At 38.4% G+C, this 22,327-nt stretch overlaps 1 protein-coding gene across 1 annotated transcript in view; it reads right to left on the minus strand.

The window, feature by feature from the left end:
- The window catches only part of Itga9 (integrin subunit alpha 9), a 410,762-nt gene that overhangs the window by 165,120 nt on the left and 223,315 nt on the right, over positions 1 to 22,327 (minus strand). The gene's annotated exons all lie outside the window — the stretch shown is intronic.

Consider the following 22,327-nt stretch of genomic DNA (forward strand, 5'->3'; position numbering starts at 1 on the left):
TTGAAAGCCTTTACTTTAAAATCGGGCACAAGACAAGGATGTCCTTTATCACCACTCCTATTTAATATAGTACTGGAAGTACTAGCCAGAGCAATTAGGCAAGAAAGAGAAATAAAAGAGGTAAAGATAGGAAAAGAAGAAGTTAAATTATCATGGTTTGCAGATGACATGATACTCTACATAGAAGACCCCCTAAACTCCATTGAAATACTCTTAGATACAATAAATAAATTCAGTAATGTGGCTGGATACAAAATCAATACTCAGAAATCAATAGCATTCCTATACACGAACAACAAAATTACAGAGAGGGAAATAAGAGAAACTGGACTATTCACATTAGCAAGCAAAAAAATGAAATATTTAGGAATTACTCTTACGAAAGAAGTGAAAGACTTATACAGTGAAAATTATAATACACTGAAAAAGGAAATTGAAGATGATCTCAGAAAATGGAAAGACATCCCTTGCTCATGGATAGGAAGAACAAACATTGTGAAAATGGCCATTCTCCCAAAACTGTTATACAGATTCAATGCAATCCCAATAGAAATACCATCAACATACCTTATAGATCTAGAGAAATCACTCCTAAATTTCATCTGGAACCAGAAGAGACCTAGAATCGCAAAGGCAATTCTAAGCAGCAAAGACAAAGCAGGAGGCATCACAATCCCTGACTTGAAGTTATACTACAAAGCAACAGTAGTAAAATCAACATGGTATTGGAATCAAAACAGAGCTGAAGATCAGTGGAATAGATTAGAAGATACAACCACAACTACGAACACACTCAACCACCTTATCTTTGATAAAGGAGCCAAGCAGGTTCACTGGAAGAACGACAGTCTCTTTAATAAATGGTGCTGGAAAAACTGGCTCTCCATTTGCCGAAAACTAAAGCTAGACCCATGTCTATCACCATGTACTAAATTAAAATCTAAATGGGTCAAAGATCTGAATATTAAAACAGAAACACTAAATCTATTGGAAGACAAAATAGGTAGAAACCTTGGAGACATAGGAGTAGGTAAAGAATTCATGAACAGGACTCAAACCGCACGGGAAATACTTCCCAGAATCAATAACTGGGACCACTTCTTATTAAAAAGTTTCTGCATGTCAAAAGAAATCTCCAGCATAGTGAAAAGAAAACCCACAAACTGGGAAAAGATTTTAGTGAACTCTCTCTCAGACAAGGGACTCTTGTCTAAAACATATAAAGAATTAAAGAAACTCAGACCTCCGAAATTCAAAGATCCAATCCAAAAATGGGCATCTGAGATGAATATGCAATTCTCAGATGAAGAAATGCAAATGGCAAATAAATACATGAAAAAATGCTCATCATCATTGGTCATTAGAGAAATGCAAATTAAAACCACACTGAGATACCATCTCACTCCTGAAAGAATGGCCAGGATCAAGAAAACCGACAACAAATGCTGGAGAGGCTGTGGGGAAAAAGGAACTCTCCTGCACTGCTGGTGGGAGTGTAGACTGGTACAGCCTTTGTGGAGATCTGTCTGGAGATTTCTCAAAAAGTTGGGACTGGAAATCCCATTTATTCCAGCTATTCCACTTCTAGGCATATTCCCAGAAGAACTGAAAGCATCATACCACAGTGATATATGTGCACCTATGTTTATAGCAGCACAATTTGTAATCGCCAGATCTTGGAAACAACCCAAGTGCCCATCAACTGAGGAATGGATAAAAAAGTTGTGGTATTTCTATACAATGGAGTATTATTCAGCTATAAAGAAGGATCGCATTGAGATATTTATCAATAAATGGGCGCAGCTTGAGACCATACTCATAAGTGAAATAAATCAATCTCGCATGTGTGAATACCGAATAGTTTCCCTAATGTAAATAATGATTCAAATATATAAAAATATGTGGTAATCATGATTCCCCATTAGGTGGCCTTGAAGCCTTATAAAGTTTTCACTCATTAATTAGAAAGGCTTTATTCTGGGCTTCTTGATATGAAAATATTTGAAGCTAGAGTATATGAAGTTTTACCCAAATATTTCAAGGAAAAAGACACTATGGTAACTACTATTAAGTCAGGTTATAAGGTGGTGAAGTACTAGGTTGTTGAAACAGTCATGCTGTGACCTCTATTGTTATATTGTTATGTCCTGTTTTATCTTAATCTCCCCCTTATTGTTTCAAAAAAAATTATTTAGTCATTTCTTATGTTTGTCTTAATTAAAGAAAAAATTCAAAAAAATTAGGATATATAAATAGTAACTCTTTTCGATTTCCTATTAACTTGTTTTGAAGTCCTGTAGTACTCCCACAATCTTGTTTTGACTGATTAGACTCTGTTCCATTCTATATGATAGTATCAAGTTTGAAGACATAGGCAACTACTTTGAAGACAATAAGATTCACTAAGCTACCCATTCTGGTTTGACTATTGTCTTCTTTGGAAGTCCTGTAATGTTTACAATGCCTAAGTTTTATTGGTCTTGTTCTCTACTGTTTTGTCCAACTTTATAATATCTAATGAGATAGACAATTCTTTTTAAGGAAACAAGGGACAACGTTGATAACCATTGTTGATAAACTTGTACTCTGTTCTACACCATGTGCTATGTCTATCCTTGGTATTGACTGACAGCTTTGTTTTGCCATATTTGGCTGTATTCTTCCCCCCCCCCCCAAAAGAAAGTAATAAGCACTAAGGAGTAATAAAATCCAAGATGTGTAAATTTTGTTGTAAAAAAGAGAGGGAAAAAAAAAAAGAAAAAGAGCTCTAACGGATATAACAGCAAGTGTGTTTGGGGGTGTTAAATAGCTGACTTTATCAATGTTTTTGGAACATTGAACACAGCTGTTTGCAGTCTCCCTGTTTGAATGTCCACCTTGTGTTCTTTGATACTGTGATTTGAGGAATTATTTTCAAGAAAATAGTGTGTAATCTACTAGCAGGTAATTTCTTACTGTTATGTTTTTTTTTGTTTTGTTTTGTTTTGTTTTGTTTTGTAGTTCTGTATTGCGTGTACCCTTACGCCGCTTTGGTTTGTTTTGTGTTTTTCTCTTTTTCCTCTTAAATTAAAAAAAAAAAAAAAAAACAAAGCAAATAAAAATATTACGAAGTAAAATTTTATTAGGCACAAGGTAGATCCAGACTTCCTAAGTGTCTTGAGATAAAAGGCCAGCCACCAGGCCTTTCTGTGGTTGACATGGTTAGTGTTTTAGACCTGCCTCCCATATCCTCTAAGGAGTTTCCAATCATCCAGACAGTAAAAGCTGGAAAATCTTTGTCCATGTATGCTCAGTAGGGAGGGGGCCGTCCCTGAAACACACTCTTGTTGGGACAGATTTCAGCTGTTAATGTGTTCTGGGTGGGGGAACTAAAAAGCTCCCTCAGTATTTTGAGCCTGCCCAACAAAGGAAAAAGGTCGGTCCCATGGGTGGCAGTTCCCCCATCCCTAGCCTCACATACAGGAAACCACAAATCAGATCCTCCCTGCAAGAGGAATTTCCAAAAGTCATTTCCATCTAGAGATAGGCTAGGTTCTCCAAATCACAAGAGCAATTTAAAGACACAGGCAACAGGTCACCATGCTGGGACAGGGACTCAGGAGCCACCCACGAGGTGTTTTTCTTGTGTCTGCCTTTCAACTTTCTGACCTCAAATAAGTGACTTGAGGCCCTGCATGATAAATTCTGGTCCTGCTCCAGAAACTCTATGGCTTCAAGCATATATGTAAAACCTACCAACCTCTAAGGACCTGTGCATTAGACTTGTTTCCAGCAAGCTAACCACAGAGGAGGCAGTACAGAGTTATGTACTATGCTCCTCTTCCTTGTCTGGCCCCTACTCCAGCTGGATGGCCAGGCTTGGTGTCGACCTTCCCAGAATCATGCAGGGATCAAGGGGTCTTATTCTCTCCACCTGAGATGAGCTGCCTTTGCTGCTGTCTTCACAGAAATAGTCAAAAACTTCTGGCTGTACTCTTGGCTCATAAGTTTGCTCAAAAACAAGTCTTTCTGCATGTGTGAAACATATTGTTGTGCTTAGCAGAAAAAAGGGAAATGTGATAAGATACAGAAAGATGCCCCAGGAAATAAAGTTACCACAGTCCTGAGAATGTTGGGTGTTGGGCCAAACATGGAATGAAAGCGTCTCCAGGAACCATCTATAGGATGCACTTTTCACATAAAGTGTTTGCACCTGAATCCTTGCGGCAGCATCTGATTCTTAAGGAATTCAAATTCAGACTTTGTGAAGTGTTTCTTCCCTTGAAATTCTTCATACTGCCATCATCACAATGACTAGCCTGCATGTGTGCCTTCTGTTGGAACTGAGAGGGTCATGATGCAGTGCTGTGTCCTGCTTTACTCCCACCAGGCTGGAGACATCTACAACAAGTGCTTCACCCTTATTTGTTAAATAAAGGAGTATTCCAGCACCACGCCATGTCTTGTCAGGTGAGCAGGAGCCAAGGCTCTTTGGAAGGCATGTCATTTTCAATACCTCTTCCGAGATGTGAACATTCCTTGGTTGTCTGACACTTCTGGTCACCTACGCGGAGGCCTGCATCCCACACTCATCTAGGTGCCTACCACAGAAGGCCACCTACTTGTCCTTCACCTATGATGCTCTTCTGAATCTGAGGTGAGACCTCTGCTGCCTCCTTTTGGGAAACTCAGATCATAGCTATGGCAAATGTGCTCTCAGAGGAGAGAGGGTAAGTGACTCTTCAGCTCTCTTTCAGAAAGTTCCACCCACAGGATCACTCCGCCTTTAAGAATATGCCACTAGGGCCACAGGTCTGCAGAGGAGGAGCTGGGCAGATCTGGGGTGCCCTCACTGGCCTCTCTGCGTGTCTGGAGGACTCTGGATTTCTGCGCCCAGACTGCTGGAGTTCCCTCAGGCTTCCAGGTGCAGTGAAGGCGAGAGGTGGGTTTGAGGCTTCCACATCAGCCTCCCCATTCCAGGCTTCATTTGGAGACCTGCTGAGCTCCCGATAGGTGGGCTGGCCCACACAACCAGCCTAGCCCAGCCTGTTTAGCTGCCGCGCCTGGCCATAGGTCTGCAGAGGAGGAGCTGGGCAGATCTGGGGTGCCCTCACTGGCCTCTCTGCGTGTCTGGAGGACTCTGGATTTCTGCGCCCAGACTGCTGGAGTTCCCTCAGGCTTCCAGGTGCAGTGAAGGAGAGAGGTGGGTTTAAGGCTTCCACATCAGCCTCCCCATTCCCGGCTTCATTTGGAGACCTGCTGAGCTCCCGATAGGTGGGCTGGCCCACACTACCAGCCTAGCCCAGCCTGTTTAGCTGCCGCGCCTGGCCACAGGTCTGCAGAGGAGGAGCTGGGCAGATCTGGGGTGCCCTCACTGGCCTCTCTGCGTGTCTGGAGGACTCTGGATTTCTGCGCCCAGACTGCTGGAGTTCCCTCAGGCTTCCAGGTGCAGTGAAGGAGAGAGGTGGGTTTAAGGCTTCCACATCAGCCTCCCCATTCCCGGCTTCATTTGGAGACCTGCTGAGCTCCCAATAGGTGGGCTGGCCCACACTACCAGCCTAGCCCAGCCTGTTTAGCTGCCGCGCCTGGCCACAGGTCTGCAGAGGAGGAGCTGGGCAGATCTGGGGTGCCCTCACTGGCCTCTCTGCGTGTCTGGAGGACTGTGGATATCTCTGCAACCAGGGAGGGTCCACAGGTTCCTGAAGCACTGCGGCCTGTGGTGAGTACCCTAACCCGGCTGCGATTGAAGAACTGTGGAGCTTCCAAGGGGCAGGTGGGCGCACAGTGTCCCTGAGGCCCAGCTTGTCTGGAACTAGGGAGTTCTGAGCAGGCAGAGGAGGGCCACTGGTTCTGTAGGCCTAATGGCTTGGAGTAGCGCGGCGCCAGAGTCTCAGTAGCTCCAAACATAGAAGGGGATTTTCAACAGATCCTGAGGAAGCTTTCAAATAACACTTGAAACACAGAAATATAGGAAAATGACAAAACGAAAGACCAAATTACAACCTCAAACCTCCAGCCCATCTCAAGAAACCCTAGGAGTGATGTATATAGAAGAAAATATATCCCATCCACCTCATATATCGGACACAATAGCCACTGAAATTGACAAGCAACTCCAGGAAGCTTTAAAGAAATTCAAACTCGAAATAATCTCCCAGATAAAAGAAGAAATGATAAAAGAAATGAAAGAGATTCTGAATATATCTAAAGAAAACACAGATAAAAAATTGGAGGAACTAAACAAAAAGATAGAATCCCTAGACGAGCAATATAAGAAACAAACAGAATACATAATGCAGATGCACAGAGATATACAGGAAATAAAAAACTCCACTGAAAGTTGTAAAAACCGCCTTAATGAAAGTGAAGATAGAATTTCAGACCTTGAAGACAGGATTGCAGCTAGTGAACAGGAAAGGAAAGATCTTTTGAAAACAACAAGGAACCAGGAAACAACAATTCAACAACTGCAAGACGATGCAAAGAAGAATAACGTAAGAATGATAGGGATTAATGAAAGAGAGGGAGACAACATGAAGGATGTCAGGAGGATATTTAGAGAAGTAATAGCTGAAAATTTCCCAAGCATGAGATCAGAAACTGACATCAGGATCAGTGAAGCATATAGAACTCCAAACAGTCATAACCAAAATAAAACTACACCCAGACATATAATAGTCACCATCCCAGAAATCCAACACAAGAATAGATTATTAAAAGCTGTCAGAGAGAAAAGACAAATCACTTATAAAGGAAAACCTATCAGAATCACAGCAGACTTCTCAGCACAAACGATAAAGTCAAGAAGAGCATGGAGTGAAGTATTCCAGATCCTAAAGCAAAATGATTTCCAACCAAGACTGATATATCCTGCAAAACTATCATTCAAAATAGATGGTGCAATACGATACTTCCATGACAAAGAACAGCTGAAGAACTTCATGAACACCAAACCAACCCTGCAAAAAATATTGAAAGACAGTTTAGATACACAAAGGAAAAAACCACTAAGCAAAGCAAATAATTAAACAGAACCGAAAGATAAAGATGCAACAGCAGAGAGATAACATTCCTACAATTAACCAGCATTTAACAGTAATAACCATTAATGTAAATGGTCTCAATGCACCAATCAAAAGAAACAGACTAGCAGAATGGATCAAGAAACAAAATCCAACCATATGCTGTTTACAGGAAACCCATCTAACCCAGAAAGATACTCACAGACTGAAAGTCAAAGGATGGAAAACAATTCTTCATGCAGCAGGAATCCAAAAAAAGGCAGGAGTAGCCATTCTGTTTGCAGACAACGTGAACTTTAAACCAACAATGACCATAAAGGACGAAGAAGGTCACTACATACTTGTAAGGGGAAAACTCCAAGAGGAAGAGATAACTATCTTAAATATATACGCACCAAACTCCAGAGCACCCAGTTATATAAAACAATTATTAACAGAAATGAAAACTCAAATTATCAGTAACACAATTGTAACAGGAGACCTTAATACACCACTGACACCAAGGGACAGATCAACCAGACAGAAAATGAGCAAAGAAATAACAGAACTGAATCACACCTGTGAACAAATGGGTTTGATAGACATATACAGAATGTTCCACCCAACAACATCAGAATACACATTCTTCTCAGCAGTACATGGATCATTTTCTAAAACAGACCATATATTAGCTCACAGAACATATTTAAGCAAATGCAAAAGAGTTGAAATCATCCCTTGCATATTATCGGATCATAGCGCTCTGAAATTAGAAATTAATGACAAAGGATACTGCAAAAATTCCGCAAACACATGGAAACTAAATAACACACTCTTGAGTAATCAGTGGGTCACAGAAGAAATTAAAGAAGAAATTAAACAATACCTAAAAGAAAATGAAAATGCAGATACAACTTACCGGAATCTGTGGGATGCAATGAAAGCCGTTCTGAGAGGAAAATTTATTGCACTGAGTTCCCACATCAGGAAAACAGAACGAATACAAATAAATAACTTGATGCTACACCTCAAACAGCTAGAAAAAGAAGAGCAAGTCAAGCCCAAAGCCAAAAGAAGAGAGGAAATTATAAGAATCAGAGCAGAAATCAATGCAATAGACTAAGAAAACAATCCAAAGAATCAACGAATCAAAGAGTTGGTTCTTTGAAAGAATAAATAAAATCGATAAGCCCCTAGCCAACCTTATTAAAAAAAGGAAAGAAAAAGCTCAAATTCATGCAATAAGAAATGAAAAAGGAGAAATCACTACAGACCCAATAGAAATACAGAGGATCATCAACACCTATTTCGAAAACCTCTACTATCAAAAGTTTGATAACACAGAAGAAATAGACAGATTCTTAGAAGCATATGAAGTACCAAAGCTAGATCAAGAGGATATAAAACTGTTGAATAACCCAATCTCTGCTAATGAAATTGAGAATGTAATTGGGTCCTTGCCCACCAAGAAGAGCCCAGGCCCAGATGGATTCACTGCAGAATTCTACAAGAAATATAAAGAAGACATAATGCCGACACTCCTCAAACTATTCAATGAAATTGAAAGGGAAGCAATCCTTCCTAAGTCATTCCTGGAAGCAAATATTACTTTAGTACCAAAACCTGAGAAAGACCCAACTATAAAAGAGAACTATAGACCGATCTCCCTAATGAACACAGATGCAAAAATCCTCAATAAAATATTGGCAAATAGGATCCAGCAAATCATCAAGAAGATTATACACCATGACCAGGTGGGATTCATCCCAGGAATGCAAGGATGGTTCAACATACGCAAATCAATAAATGTAATCCACCATATCAATAAAGCCAAAAATAAGAATCACATGATCATCTCTACAGATGCAGAAAAAGCCTTCGATAAGGTCCAACACTTATTCATGATAAGAACTTTACAGAAAATTGGAATAAATGGTCTTTACCTCAATATAATAAAGGCCATTTATGACAAACCAACAGCCAGCATCATACTAAATGGCCAAAAATTGAAAGCCTTTACTTTAAAATCGGGTACAAGACAAGGATGTCCTTTATCACCACTCCTATTTAATATAGTACTGGAAGTACTAGCCAGAGCAATTAGGCAAGAAAGAGAAATAAAAGGGGTAAAGATAGGAAAAGAAGAAGTTAAATTATCATTGTTTGCAGATGACATGATACTCTACATAGAAGACCCCCTAAACTCCATTGAAATACTCTTAGATACAATAAATAAATTCAGTAATGTGGCTGGATACAAAATCAATACTCACAAATCAATAGCATTCCTATACACGAACAACAAAATTACAGAGAGGGAAATAAGAGAAACTGGACTATTCACATTAGCAAGCAAAAAAATGAAATATTTAGGAATTACTCTTACGAAAGAAGTGAAAGACTTATACAGTGAAAATTATAATACACTGAAAAAGGAAATTGAAGATGATCTCAGAAAATGGAAAGACATCCCTTGCTCATGGATAGGAAGAACAAACATTGTGAAAATGGCCATTCTCCCAAAACTGTAATACAGATTCAATGCAATCCCAATAGAAATACCATCAACATACCTTATAGATCTAGAGAAATCACTCCTAAATTTCATCTGGAACCAGAAGAGACCTAGAATCACAAAGGCAATTCTAAGCAGCAAAGACAAAGCAGGAGGCATCACAATCCCTGACTTGAAGTTATACTACAAAGCAACAGTAGTAAAATCAACATGGTATTGGAATCAAAACAGAGCTGAAGATCAGTGGAATAGATTAGAAGATACAACCACAACTACGAACACACTCAACCACCTTATTTTTGATAAAGGAGCCAAGCAGGTTCACTGGAAGAACGACAGTCTCTTTAATAAATGGTGCTGGAAAAACTGGCTCTCCATTTGCCGAAAACTAAAGCTAGACCCATGTCTATCACCATGTACTAAATTAAAATCTAAATGGGTCAAAGATCTGAATATTAAAACAGAAACACTAAATCTATTGGAAGACAAAATAGGTAGAAACCTTGGAGACATAGGAGTAGGTAAAGAATTCATGAACAGGACTCAAACCGCACGGGAAATACTTCCCAGAATCAATAACTGGGACCACTTCTTATTAAAAAGTTTCTGCATGTCAAAAGAAATCTCCGGCATAGTGAAAAGAAAACCCACAAACTGGGAAAAGATTTTAGTGAACTCTCTCTCAGACAAGGGACTCTTGTCTAAAACATATAAAGAATTAAAGAAACTCAGACCTCCGAAATTCAAAGATCCAATCCAAAAATGGGCATCTGAGATGAATATGCAATTCTCAGATGAAGAAATGCAAATGGCAAATAAATACATGAAAAAATGCTCATCATCATTGGTCATTAGAGAAATGCAAATTAAAACCACACTGAGATACCATCTCACTCCTGAAAGAATGGCCAGGATCAAGAAAACCGACAACAAATGCTGGAGAGGCTGTGGGGAAAAAGGAACTCTCCTGCACTGCTGGTGGGAGTGTAGACTGGTACAGCCTTTGTGGAGATCTGTCTGGAGATTTCTCAAAAAGTTGGGACTGGAAATCCCATTTATTCCAGCTATTCCACTTCTAGGCATATTCCCAGAAGAACTGAAAGCATCATACCACAGTGATATATGTGCACCTATGTTTATAGCAGCACAATTTGTAATCGCCAGATCTTGGAAACAACCCAAGTGCCCATCAACTGAGGAATGGATAAAAAAGTTGTGGTATTTCTATACAATGGAGTATTATTCAGCTATAAAGAAGGATCACATTGAGATATTTATCAATAAATGGGCACAGCTGGAGACCATACTCATAAGTGAAATAAATCAATCTCGCATGTGTGAATACCGAATAGTTTCCCTAATGTAAGTAATGATTCAAATATATAAAAATATGTGGTAATCATGATTCCCCATTAGGTGGCCTTGAAGCCTTATAAAGTTTTCACTCATTAATTAGAAAGGCTTTATTCTGGGCTTCTTGATATGAAAATATTTGAAGCTAGAGTATATGAAGTTTTACCCAAATATTTCAAGGAAAAAGACACTATGGTAACTACTATTAAGTCAGGTTATAAGGTGGTGAAGTACTAGGTTATTGAAACAGTCATGCTGTGACCTCTATTGTTATATTGTTATGTCCTGTTTTATCTCAATCTCCCCCCTATTGTTTCAAAAAATTATTTAGTCATTTCTTATGTTTGTCTTAATTAAAGAAAAAATTCAAAAAAATTAGGATATATAAATAGTAACTCTTTTCGATTTCCTATTAACTTGTTTTGAAGTCCTGTAGTACTCGCACGATCTTGTTTTGACTGATTAGACTCTGTTCCATTCTATATGATAGTATCAAGTTTGAAGACATAGGCAACTACTTTGAAGACAATAAGATTCACTAAGATACCCATTCTGGTTTGACTATTGTCTTCTTTGGAAGTCCTGTAATGTTTACAACGCCTAAGTTTTATTGGTCTTGTTCTCTACTGTTTTTTCCAACTTTATAATATCTAATAAGATAGACAATTCTTTTTAAGGAAACAAGGGACAACGTTGATAACCATTGTTGATAAACTTGTACTCTGTTCTACACCATGTGCTACGTCTATCCTTGGTATTGACTGACAGCTTTGTTTTGCCATATTTGGCTGTATTCTTCCCCCCCCCCAAAGAAAGTAATAAGCACTAAGGAGTAATAAAATCCAAGATGTGTAAATTTTGTTGTAAAAAAGAGAGGGAAAGAAAAAAAGAAAAGGAGCTCTAACGGATATAACAGCAAGTGTGTTTGGGGGTGTTAAACAGCTGACTTAATGTTTTTGGAACATTGAACACAGCTGTTTGCAGTCTCCCTGTTTGAATGTCCACCTTGTGTTCTTTGATACTGTGATTTGAGGAACTATTTTCAAGAAAATAGTGTGTAATCTACTAGCAGGTAATTTCTTACTGTTATGGTTTTTTGTTTTGTTTTGTTTTGTTTTGTTTTGTTTTGTAGTTCTGTATTGCGTGTACCCTTACACCGCTTTGGTTTGTTTTGTGTTTTTCTCTTTTTCCTCTTAAATAAAAAAAAAAAAAAAGAATATGCCACTGATAAACTATACCACTGTTTCTTTACCCAGATTCCAGAAAGAATACACAAAATCCCCCAACTAACCAACTTCTTTTGTATTTTTACTTTTTCAGAGTTGGTGCAAACATTAAAGGAAAACAAAAATCACATGGCTAATGTTCTGACAAAAGCAAGTTTTCCAAGCTTCTGATCAGCTCCTACTTATCATCCGTCATATAAGTATAATAATGATGAGGATGATGATTTTTTAAAAATATTTTATTTAAAAGGAAGAAGAGAAAAAAAAGCAGAACAAAACAGTGTAAGGGTACAAGTAATTCAGAACTACAGAAAAGCAAAAAAAAACAAAAACCAGTAAGCTATCACCAGTTAATAGATTACTCGCTATCATCTTAGAAACGGTGTTTCAGGTCACAGGATCAAAGCACACAAAGCGAACATTCAAACAGTGAGACTGCAAACAGTTGTGTTCAGTAATCCAATGCAAAATATTAACATGGTCTTCTATGTAACACACCTAAACACCCTTGCTGTTGTATCCTTCAGGGCACTTTTCTTTCCCTCTCTTTATTACAACAAAATTTACACATTTTGGGCTTTATTGCTCCCTTAGATCTTATATTACTTTTTTTTTGTAAGAGAATAAAATCAAGCATGATAAAACAAAGCTGTCAGTCAAAACCAAGGATAGACATAGCACATGAGGTAAAAACAGAGTACAAGGTTATCAACAATGGTTACCATAATGCCTCTTGTATCCTTAAGAAGAATTGTCTATCTCTTTAGGTATTATAAAGTTAAACATAACAGTAGAAAACAAGACCAATAAAACCTAAACTTTGTAAATCTTACAGAACCTCAAAAGAGGATAATAGTCAAACCAGAATGGGCATCATAGTGAATCTTATTGCCTTTAAAGTAGTTGCCTATACTCTGATACTGGATACTTTCATACAGAGCAGAATAGAGTCTAATCAGTCAAAACAAGGTAACGGGGGTATTACAGGACTTCAAGTTGATAGGAAATCAAAAAAGTTACTATAAATATCCTGCTAGATTTTTTATTTTTTCCCCTTAGTTTAAAAAAGGAATTTAAAAAACTAAATAATTTTTTAATGAATAAGGGAGAGGATGAGATAAAAGGGGGCATAACAACATAACAATACAGGTTAAAGTATGACACTTTCAGCAACCTAGTGCTTCACCACCAAATAACCTGACTAAATAGTAGTTACCATAGTGTCTTTTTCTTTGAAATATTTGAATATAACTTCATATGATATAGCATCAAACATATCAAGACTGTGTAACACCATTAAAGTGGATGAAAGCATTGTAGAGTATTTAGAACCAGCTAACAGAAAAAATGAACAATGGTTTCTATATTGTCTCTTTGCCTATAACAATTTTTGTTTATACTACCACATACGATAAAATCCAGCAAGCTACAACATGATAAAATCAATGGAGACAGAAGAGACATAATTTGATGTGGCTTTAAGATAAGATGGTATTAAATCAGCACTAGCTATTACGATGTCTTATTTTCTTCAAAGTAGCTGTTCATTGCATCACAGGCCATAATATCAAACAGTCCAGAATCAAGCCATTCCAATTAATGAGTGAAAATTTTATAAGGCTTCAAGGCCACATAATGGGGAATCATGGTTAGCACGTACTTTTATATATTTGAATCATTTCCAACACTAGGGAAACTATTCGGTGTTCACAGATGCGAGTTTGATTTAGTTCACTTATCAGTATGGTTTCAAGCTGTGCCCATTTATTGATAAATACTTCAATGTGATCCTTCTTTATAGCTGAGTAGTACTCCATTGTATAGAAATACCACAGCTTTTTTATCCATTCCTCAGTTGATGGACATTTGGGTTGTTTCCAAGATCTGGCAATTACAAATTGTGCTGCTATAAACATAGGTGCGCATATATCACTTTGGTATGATGCTTTCAGTTCTTCTGGGAAGATGCCTCGATGTGGAATAGCTGGAACAAATGGGACTTCCAATCCCAGGTTTTTGAGAAATCTCCAGACTGACCTCCACAAAGGTTGTTCCAGTCTACACTCCCACCAACAGTGTAGGAGAATTCCTTTTTCCCCACAGCCTCTCCAGCACTTGTTGTTGTTGGTTTTCTTGATCCTGGCCATCCTTTCAGGAGTGAGATGGAATCTCAGTGTGGTTTTAATTTGCATTTCCCTAATAAGCAATGATGATGAACATTTTTTCATGTATTCATTTGCCATTTGTATTTCTTCCTCTGAGAAGTGTGTATTCATCTCAGACGCCCATTTTTGGATTGGGTCTTTGAATTTTGGGGGTCTAATTTTTTTAAAAATTCTTTATATGTTTATAGTCCTTTAAAGTCCTTTAAAGTCCTTTGTCTGAGGAGGAGTTCACTAAGATCTTTTCCCAATTTGTGGGTTTTCTTTTCACTATGCTGGAGATTTTTTTTTTTTTACTTACAGAAACGTTTTAATAAGAGGTGTTCCCAGTTATTGATTCTTGGAAGTATTACCCGTGCAGTTTGTGTCCTGTTCATGAATTCTCTACCTACCCCTATGTCTTCAAGGTTTCTACCTAATTTGTCTTCCAATAGATTTAGTGATTCTGTTTTAATATTCAGATCTTTGATCCATTTAGATTTTAATTTAGTACATGGTGATAGGCTTGGGTCGAGTTTTAGTTTTCGGCAAATGGAGAGCCAGTTTTTCCAACGCCATTTATTAAAAAGACTGTCGTTTTTCCAGTGAACCTGCTTGGCTCCTTTATCAAAGATATGGTGGTTGAGTGTGTTTGTAGTTGTGGTTGTATCTTCTAATCTATTCCATTGATCTTCGGCTCTGTTTTGATTCCAATACCATGTTGATTTTACTACTGTTGCTTTGTAGTAGAACTTCAAGTCAGGGATTGTGATGCCTCCTGCCTTGCCTTTACTGCTTAGAATTGCCTTTGCTATTCCAGGTCTCTTCTGGTTCCGGATTAATTTTAGCAGTGATTTCTCTAGATCTATAAGGTATGTTGATGGTATTTTTATTGGGATTGCATTGAACCTGTATAACAGTTTTGGGAGAATGGCCATTTTCACAATGTTTGTTCTTCCTATCCATGAGCAAGGGATGTCTTTCCATTTTCTGAGATCATCTTCAATTTCTTTTTTCAGTGTATTATAATTTTCCCTGTACAGGTCTTTCACTTCTTTCGTAAGAGTAATTCCTATATATTTCATTTTTTTGCTTGCTAATGTGAAGAGTGTGGTTTCTCTTATTTCCCTCTCTGTGATTTTGTTGTTAGTGTATAGGAATGCTATTGATTTGTGAGTATTGATTTTGTATCCAGCTACATTACTGAATTTATTTATTATATCTAAGAGGATTTCAATGGAGTTTAGGGGGTCTTCTATGTAGAGTATCATGTCATCTGCAAACAATGATAATTTAACTTCTTTTCCTATCCTTACCCCTTTTATTTTTCTCTCTTGTCTAATTGCTCTGGCTAGTACTTCCGGTATTATATTAAATAGGAGAGGTGATAAAGGAGATCCTTGTCTTGTGCCTGATTTTAAAGTAAAGGCTTTCAATTTTTGGCCATTTAGTATGATACTGGCTGTTGGTTTGTTGTAGACAGCCTTTATTATATTGAGGTAAAGACCATCTATTCCAATTTTCTGTAAAGTTCTTATCATGAATGAATGTTGGACCTTATCGAAGGCTTTTTCTGCATCTATGGAAATGATCATGTGATTCTTACTTTTGGCTTTATTGATATGGTAGATTACATTTATTGATTTACGTATGTTTAACCATCGCTGCATGCCTGGGATGAATTCCACTTGGTCATGGTGTATAATCTTCTTGATGATTTGCTGCATCCTATTTGCCAGTATTTTATTGAGGATTTTTGCATCTGTGTTCATTAGGGAGATCAGTCTATAGTTCTCTTTTTTAGTTGGGTCTTTCTCAGGTTTTGGTACAAGAGCAATATTTGCTTCCAAGAATGACTTGGGAAGGATTGCTTCCCTTTCAATTTCACTGAAGAGTTTGAGGAGTGTCGGCATTAGGTCTTCTTTGTATTTCTTGTAGAATTCTGCAGTGAATCCATCTGGGCCTGGGCTCTTCTTTGTAGGTAAGGAATTAATTACATGTTCAATTTCATTGATAGAGATTGGATTATTCAGCAGTTTTACATCCTCTTGATCTAGCTTTGGTACTTCATATGTTTCTAAGAATCTGTCTATTTCTGTGTTATCAAACCTTTGAAAGTAGAGGTTTTCGAAATAGGTGTTGTTGATCTTCTGTACTTCTATTGAGTCTTTAGTGACTTTACCTTTTTCATTTCTTATCGCATGGATTTGAGCTCTTTCTTCCCTTTTTTAAAATAAGGTTGGCTAGGGGCTTATTGATTTTATTTATTCTTTCAAAGAACCAACTTTTTGATTCGTTGATTCTTTGGGTTGTTTTCTTAGTCTCTATTGTGTGGATTTTTGCTCTGATTTTTATAATTTCTTCTCTTCTTTTGGCTTTGGGCTTGACTTGCTCTTCTTTTTCTAGCTGTTTGATGTGTAGCATCATGTTGTTTATTCGTATTCGTTCTGTTTTCCTGATGTGGGAGCTCAGTGCAATAAATTTTCCTCTGAGGATGGCTTTCATTGCATCCCATAGATTCCGGTAAGTTGTATCTGTATTTTCATTTGTTTGTAGGTATTGCTTAATTTCTTTTTTAATTTCCTCTGTGACCAACTGATTATTCAGGAGTGTGTTATTCAGTTTCCATGTGTTTGTGGGATTTTTGCAGTATCTTCTATCGTTAATTACTAATTTCATGGCACTATGGTCTGATAGCATGCAAGGGATAATTTCCACTCTTTTGCATTTATTTAAATATGTTCTGTGAGTTAATATATGGTCTATTTTAGAGAATGACCCATGTACTGCTGAGAAAAATGTGTATTCTGTTGTTGTTGGGTGGAATACTCTGTATATGTCTATTAAGTCCATTTGTTCACAGGTGCAATTTAGTTCTTTTATTTCTTTGTTGATTTTCTGTTTGATTGATCTGTCCATTGGTGTCAATGGTGTGTTAAGATCGGTCAGAATTGTGTTACTGGTATTTGGGTTTTCATTTGTGTTAGTACTTGTTTTATATAACTGGGTGCTCTGGAGTTTGGTGCATATATATTTAAGATAGTTATTTCTTCCTCTTGGAGTTCTCCCCTAACCAGTATGTAGTGACCTTCTTCATCCTTTCTGATCATTATTGGCTTGAAGTTGAGTTTGTCTGCAAATCGAATAGCTACCCCTGCTTTTTTTTGGGGGGGGGCAGGTGTTCCTGTTGCATGGAGTGTTGTTTTCCATCCTTTAACTTTGAGTCTGTGAGTATCCTTTTGAGTTAGGTGGCTTTCTTGTAGACAGCATATGGTTGGATTTTGTTTCTTGATCCATTCTGCCAGTCTGTTTCTTTTAATTGGTGCATTGAGACCATTTACATTAATAGTAAGAACTGTTATAAATTGGTTTATTGTGACATATTATCTTTCTGCTGTTGCATGTTTATCTTTCTGCTCTGTTCAACTGTCTGCTTTGTTTAGTGGTTTTTTTCTTAAATGTATCTAGGCTGTCTTTCAGTATTCTTTGCAGGGTTAGCTTGGTGATCATAAAGTTTTTCAGCTGATCTTTGTCATGCAAGTATCTTATTTATCCATCAAATTTGAAGGACAGTTTTGCAGGGTACATCAGCCTAGGTTGGAAATCATTTTCCTTTAGGATCTGAAATACATCACTCCATACTCTTCTTGACTTTATTGTTTGTGCTGAGAAGTCTGCTGTAATTCTGATAGGTTTTCCTTTATAGGTGATCTGTCTTTTCTCTCTGACAGCCTTTAATATTCTATTCTTTTCTTCAATTTCTGGGATGGTCATTATTATATGTCTGGGTGTAGATTTATTTTGGTTGTGACTATTTGGAGTTCTATATGCTTCATTGATCTTGATATCAGTTTCTAATCTCATGTTTGGGAAATTTTCAGCTATTACTTCTCTAAATATCCTCTTGACATCCTTTATGTTGTCCCCTTTTTCATTTATCCCTATCAACCTTATGTTGTTTCTCTTTGCATCATCCTGTAGGTGTTGAATTGTTATTTCCTGATTTCTTGTTATTTTTAAAAGATCTTTTCTTTCCTGTTCACTTGTTGCAATCTTGTCTTCGAGGTCTGAGATTCTATCTTCACACTCATTGAGGCGGTTTTTACAACTTTCAATGGAGTTTTTGATTTCCTGTATATCTCTTTGCATCTGTTTTATGTATTCTGTTTGTTTCTTATATTGTTCATCCAGGGATTCTATGTTTTTGTTTAATTCCTCCAATTTTTTAACTGCATCTTCTTTAGCTATGTTTAGCATCTGCTTCATTTCTTTTATCAATTATTTCATCTGAGAGAATATTTCTAGTTTGAATTCCTTTAAGGCTTCTCTTGCTTCTTTATTTCAGTTACCATTATTTCAGGTATTTCAGTCATGTGGCATGTGTTTTCTTCTACGCACATGGCTCCTGGGATTTCTTGGGATGGGCTGGATGTTTGAGATTGTATTTTGGACTTTTGTTTTGTCATTTTCCTGTATTTGGGAGCTTCAAGTGTTGTTCCAGGTGTGGGAGAGAGATCCACCAGCCTGGGATATAGTACCCTGCGATGGTCCCACTCCTTGGACCCAGCAGGGAACTATGGCCTGCTCCTCAGGCCAGGAAGAGTGTCTCTTCAGGCTGGGCGGAGCTTCCAGCCGCCGCTGTCACAGTCTCTGATCTGGCCTGGTCCTCGGGTCCAGTGGGGAACTGGCCTGGGTCCCCAGGTCAGGGAGAAAGTTCCCGCAGGCTGGGCGGAGCTCCCAGCCACTGCTGCTAGTCTCTGATCAAGGATGATGATGTTACATTCACAAAACCTGCTAACATGGCCAATAATAAGCTCACAGTCAACTCTAAGGCTCTCCAATGAGAGAAAAGCCAACCCACACAGATAAAGAATGTGCTAACTTGATGTAGGTCTACTGCCAGCTGAGAAGGACAGGTGGCTCATGTCTCCAGAGGAAAAACTACTGCTCAGGCCTCCAACTCAGACAGCACATAGAAAGGGGAAGGAAGGAAGCCATCTCTGATCATGGATTTTTCAGCCAGCCACATCCCTTTTAAATTTGCCCTTTCAAACAGAAGAAGACCCCACCCATCCCAGGTTCCCAGTCTTGGTACTTTTGGTCCAGAGCTAGCTGATACCTTAAAACCAGCAGCAACTGAGGCCAGTATACAGTAAGGGGGCAGAATGTAGAATCAGACATTTCCAGCTTTCATTTTTCCCAACATGAGCCCTTGAGCAACCTGGATTTCCTGAACCTATATATTCTTTTCACTTCAGAGTAGAATAATATTTATTTCTCAGTGTGTTGAGAGGTTTATATGAAATAGTTCTAGTTCTTACCTGTCAACATGCCAAACACTTTAAAAAGTACTTAAATGTGTATAAAAGTGTTAAATATTCAAAAAAGGGGGCTTTTAAGGGACTGCAATTTTTATTTTCTCAATATACAGAGGAGAAAACACAGCTATGGAGATGTTAAGCAACTAACATATAATAACAGACATATAATAACAATGTTGTCCAAGATTATACAGCTGACAGGGCACAAAAATGTTTTTATGCATACTGGGTACTCTGTAGAGAATCTAGTACATGCGAGGTGCTAGACAACCTTCACTTTTACTCTGCAATGTACACTCAATGGTTCTAACCCATTTTTGAGACAATTTGTTTCAAATAAATAAGCTACAGGCTGAGCTGGTTCTCCTCCAGAAAGCTGGCCTTTTATTCATGGATAGAGCCAGCAGCCTCCCAGCTCGCCAGTCACTTTGGGAAATGAACTTCACACCCAGTTCTCCTGAAAACTGTTCTCAAAGCTACAGCCATGGGACAATTATATGGGGCTATATGATGGTTCTAACAATACAAATATTCCATTATCTTTTCATCTTTCCTAAAAGTTTTTTTTTTTTACACAGGAGTTTACTATCCCAGGGGCCCTGATATGTGCCACTTATTTCTGATGGGGTGGCCATCAGAAACAAAAAAAAAATTTTTTTGGCTCAACTGCCAGTCTATTTTTCTTTTCCTTTATCCTAATCACACATGATACCTTCTCAAGCACTGTATTCAAAATACAAAACATAACTGCATCATTTTCCAGATGGAATTTTCAGCCCCGTTTAATGGAAACCATCTAAACCATTTAAACTGTGTCTTCCTTATTCCTGGATATTTAGAAAAACCATATTTCAGAATGATGCTCAAATCCATTAAAGACCATGGACTTTTTAATCAATGAGGTGAGTGTTTGTATGTGACAACATTCCTGCCAGAATTCATACTCTCAGGAGAGAAATATTAGAGCATGGATGAGTCGTGGTCACTGACAGCACTTCCTGTCTTCATCTCCGGCCGCTCTTGATGAGCCTGTCACTCCCAGACACCTTTTCTTCTGTCTTTGGACACAAGCTTCTCCATCTGGTGAGTACTCAGCTTCTTTCAGTCATAGTGACTTACATTATCATGTATACAGCCACCAGAAACATCCTCTTGTTACCACGTTGCTTCAACTTTTTCAGTGAGGTCATACTCCACATAAGAAGTAGCTTCTAAAGACAAAGTGAAAGGCAAAAACTGTCCAAATTGCCCTAGTGAAATCCTTGGGAAGACACCATAGTGGAGGTCGCCACATCTCTTGAAATGCTGGCTCTGCTACACAGGTGCTTCTGTGCTGAAACAAGTGGCAGCTGCTCCACAAACACTAACTGAGACAGGCAGACAGGCACACTCAGGACACAGCTGGGGCTTGCTCTCACTGAGTGGAGGAGATCAAACGATCCACTATACCTCGATGTCCTCTCACCCTGAGGATGCCTAGCTATATTCTTACTGGGTTATGCACCTATGCTAGCACTCTGCTCTGTTCCTCTGGCTCCAGGTGAAGCCCAAATTCAAAGATCTGTCACAATCTAGCTTCTTTCTTTGTTCCCTGCTTTACCTCTCACTGTGTTCTGATCAAACTGCTTGTTCCCAACACCCACAGTTCCTCATGAGAGTCCTGCTCTCTTTACCTATGCTCATGTTTCCCCCACATCCAGTGTGTTGAATCCTCCTCCCTCGCCCTGTCAGAATCCACCCACCCTTTTTCTCCCACTGACCAGGTAGCATCACCACCATCCTGTCTCATGGATCTATCCTGCCCAGACCCTGAACAACAGAAGAGCGAGTCCCGCGTATGGCTCACTCTGCAATAGTACTCAGCACTAGTGACCAGGGAAATAGTGAAGATCCCATTGTACGCAACATGAATCAAAGAGAGTTAAATACAGTTACATCAGCTCACCTCTAGTTCAAGCCACTAAACCACGTCGAACAAATCCAGAGCCTGCAGTTTGTGGGTTGTACCTCTCCTCTCACCATTACCAGCTCTAACAAATGAACACTCAGGTCAGGAGAAATCCCATGTAAACAAACTCACAGATTAGCGTCACGTCTCCACCTAGAAATCATCAACAAACATTTCTTTGATGGCTCCTGCGAAACTAACTAGGCACCCAAGAGTGTAATGAAAGTTTCTTTACTGGAGGTTCCAGGTAAGAAGCTATTTTGAGAAACCAGGGGTCTTTCTAGACATAACTCATTCCAAGGAAAGGCTTAGACATTTGGTACACAATAACAACAAGATCAGCAGATGGGATCATATCAAATTGAAAAGGCTTCTGCACAGCAAAGGAAACAACCAACAGAGTGAAGAGTCAACCTATAGAATGGGAAAAGTATTTTTTGCCAGGTAGTTCCCAGAGAACTAACATCAGGAATATATAAACATCTCAAAAAAAAAAAAAAAAAAAGGTTGGACCCCCAATAAAAGGCCAAATTTTTAAAATGGGCAACCAAAATGAAGACACTTCTCAGATGAAGAAAGACAAAGACATGAAAATATGCTCTTCATCACTAGCCATTAGAAAAATACAAATGAAAACTACACTGAGAGACCATCTTACCCCCAAAAGAATGGCTATCATTAAAATTTAAAAACAGTAAATGCTGTTGAGAATGTAGTGAAAAAAGAATTTTACTACACTGTTGATAAACCATTTAACCACTGTGGAAATCAGTCTTGACATTCCTCAAAAAACTAAAAGTAGAAATTCCAGGGCGTGCTCCCCTCGAGCGATAGGGGGCGCGC

This window comes from Cavia porcellus, unplaced genomic scaffold (assembly GCF_034190915.1).
Source record: "Cavia porcellus strain 051 isolate PalLab524CR breed Dunkin Hartley unplaced genomic scaffold, mCavPor4.1 scaffold_13, whole genome shotgun sequence".
NCBI classification, from domain to species: Eukaryota; Metazoa; Chordata; class Mammalia; order Rodentia; family Caviidae; genus Cavia; species Cavia porcellus.